The sequence below is a fragment of the Poecilia latipinna genome, unplaced genomic scaffold (assembly GCF_001443285.1).
Source record: "Poecilia latipinna isolate Pla-1442-1.1 unplaced genomic scaffold, P_latipinna-1.0 Scaffold4848, whole genome shotgun sequence".
In the NCBI taxonomy this organism is placed as follows: Eukaryota; Metazoa; Chordata; class Actinopteri; order Cyprinodontiformes; family Poeciliidae; genus Poecilia; species Poecilia latipinna.
In genome coordinates, this window is record NW_015117464.1 from 1 (window position 1) to 3,123 (window position 3,123).

Here is a 3,123-nt window from a genome sequence, read left to right on the forward strand (position 1 = left end):
GTTATAATTCAAAGCAGCCAAAATTAGTTTTTAATGGGCCTCCCCGGGGTTCACCCATAGGGAAAGCTTTTTTTTTTTTTTTTTTTTTTTTTTTGTTCTGGAGTCGCTAAATTATAAGCTCCATCATGTGCATCGTTGATCTGAATGGCTCACTCAGTGTGTGCATACATGAACAGTGAAAGAAGTATTTACCTCCGCCGTTTTTCCCGCAGAGATAGGGAAATCTCCACACGTTCCCCAGTCCAATTGCATAACCCACACAAGACAGGAGGAAATCAAATTTTCCTCCCCATGTTTCTCTGGCGGGGACGTCTTTCTGCTTCTTGTCGGTCTTCACGTCCAGGGACTTGGGCTTGTCGTTGTTGGCGGCCACCTCGTTCAGTTCTGTGACCTGTCCATCCGCTTTGGTGCCGTTCGTCGCCATGTCTCTGGATTTGGCAAAGGTCCTGGCAGTCGGACGGGAGGCTTCAGCACCGGTCCACGTAGACAGCAGCTTCGCGGTTTTTTTTTACCCCCCGCCCCCCCACTCTTTTGTTCTACAACTAAACCTTCGGACCAAATGTCTGGAGATGGAGCCTGTGCGAACACGACTGGTCAGTCGTTGTCAACCTAAGATCGTGGATAGAGTGATTGGTTGTTTGAGGGTGCAGGAAAAATGGTTACCTGTTTCAACAAAGATGGACACAGAATGTACCACACTCATTTCCTCTGAATCAACAGCAGCAGTTTAAACAAATCATTTACTTTTCAACTCCAAAGACGCATTTTAAAGTGCAGACTGATTCATTCTCTGATATTTTGGCACCAGAACATTATTATTTTTTTTTTTTCATTCATGTCAAATCACTGATGGCAGAGCCATGCTGCCTTGCCTCCACACAAATCAGCTTGCACATAATTTAACAGCCAAACAAACAAAGCAACAGACATGGTTGTCTAAACAAATTCCGAATTTAAATGTGCCAAACTAAGGAGAAGTGCAAAGTGTTCCAAAACACGCAGGACGCACCGTAGCAATGTAGTGTCCAGCCTATGAAAATTAAACTCAACGAGGTCCACCAATTAACACCTACAGATTCTCCTGTCAGTTATTTTTGTGGATAGCTGAAAGTAAGCGTGGACAGATGGACGTCTCTAACACGCTGGAAAACAAAACGCACCGTGGAGACGGGAAAAAAAAGGGATGTCCAAATGCGTAAAAGCTTTACGCATCAGGCTGCACACATTCTGCCATGTTAATTGGGAACTCTGCGCACCAGAATGCGACGCTTTGCATCTGCAAACACCAAGCAGACAGAAATCAGCTCCGCATGTTCGACTGTTGATTTGAGATAAGTGTGCAAATATTTACTTGATCCCCCCCTTCAGCAGCAGAGCAGCAGCCTCAGTCTCAATCCAGTCAATCCGACTGCTGTCGGAGGGGACAAATAGCCGAGCCGCGTATTAACCGGTTCCCACAGATATAGACAGCAAATATTTAACACATTTTTTTTTTTTTTTTTTTTTTACTCACAGTGAATCTGGGATCCGCACCGCCGAGCCTCCGCTGACTGCCACAAATCTCCAAACGAGGGATCCGAAGATTCCTCCCGCGGGTCAAGTTGTAAACTCCCGGTGTGTCTTGAAACATAAATAGATTTTACTTCCATTAAAAGACATTAAAGGGTACCATGCGGCGTTCGTGGGGTCCAAGCGGGAGCTGTCCAGCGGGGAGCAGTGCTGAAGACCAGAAGGATGAAGAAGGAGGAGGAGGAGGAGAAGACAGAAAGAGAGAGGAGGAGGTTGAATTAACACGGGCAGCAGCCGCTTCGCCTTGTGCGACTGTCTAACATCAACAACCAGAGACTCAACTCCCATCTACACAGCCTCAATGTCATCTCAAAGTCGCCCCCCTCTCCGCCCCCCTTACCTCCCCTCCTCATCCTCATTCTCATCTATAGGCTGAGCCGAGATCACATTATTTTGGTTTCACTCCGTTCAAGTTTGGATTATTTTCTTTTTTTCTTTTTTCTTTTTTTTTTTGGAAGTACATTTTCAAAAACGCTGGAAAGTTTTAAGAATGTTACAAAATATTCAAATGAAACATTTTTATGTTTATTTATTTATTTATTGTGTGCATTGACACCAAGCAGTTCGAAATGTGAGCCCCCCCCCACCCCCCCGAATCCTCCTCTCATCCTCTTCCTCCCCCCACCCCCCACCAGTATTAGAATATGGCCGAGGTGCAAAATGGCAACATATGAGGGGTAAATATAACGCAGCCCCGTCGTGTCCAAACGCGTAGTGCATTTTGGAGGCTGAGGCCAGTCGGCGGCTGTCTGGCAATTCTTGGCAAATTGAGATAAAGGGAGCCCGTCAATAAAAGAAAGGGAGGGAACAGTGACTGGCTGTCTAACTCAGCCTGTAAACCCGACGCCTTCACGAGTGCTGGGATGATATGAGTAGGATAAACTGGAAGAGCATAAACTCTGGCAATTATTCTTTTTAAAAAGTAAAGAAAATGCAAAAGATGGAAACAGCGCCGAGAGGAATGCGCCGAATTTTCTCCTTTTCCTGCTTTTTAAATTTTGCTTGTTGTAAAAAAAAAAATATATATATATATGGAAAGTAGAAGAAGACAAGACAGAAAACAAGAGGATCTAACTCTCTGGTAAGTGATTTGCTTAATAAGCGAGTCAACTTGTTTGATTTTCTTGCAACTTCTTTTTCCTCTTTTTTTTATTTTTTACTTGAAGCTTTTGCCATTTGCCTCCACGCTCTTACTTTGTGTCCCACATGAAGCACGTGTTCTCGCAGAAATACACCTTTTTAAGAGTTGTGTAGGAGGCGGCGCGGCGCACACTGCGATGTAAACTGCTGGAAATGCGCTCTGGCACAGAGAGACATCGGGAGCGTTTACAAGTGCGGTGTGAACGCTCCTCTCCTATCGTGGGGCTGAGAGGGCACCAGATGGTAAACCAATGAGGGGTGAACTAACCCACTAAATGTTGCCACATGAAATGCAGCATTTAAAATCCCATCTGGTTTGCTGTCCCTGCAGACATGAAAGTGTGAAACATGACACATATTTATACACCTGCTGATGGAGCACGCAGGCGTGTCCAATGGGGCTGGTGACATGCA

The 3,123-nt window shown here is 45.2% G+C and overlaps 1 long non-coding RNA gene across 1 annotated transcript; it reads right to left on the bottom strand.

Moving 5' to 3' along the window:
- Window positions 1–89: 89 nt before the first annotated feature.
- On the bottom strand, window positions 90–1,640 carry LOC106943071 (uncharacterized). Its single transcript, XR_001423803.1, has 2 exons — window positions 1,514–1,640; window positions 90–663 (listed from the first exon to the last, which is right to left on the bottom strand). It is a non-coding gene; the product is annotated as an uncharacterized LOC106943071 (long non-coding RNA).
- Window positions 1,641–3,123: the final 1,483 nt, after the last annotated feature.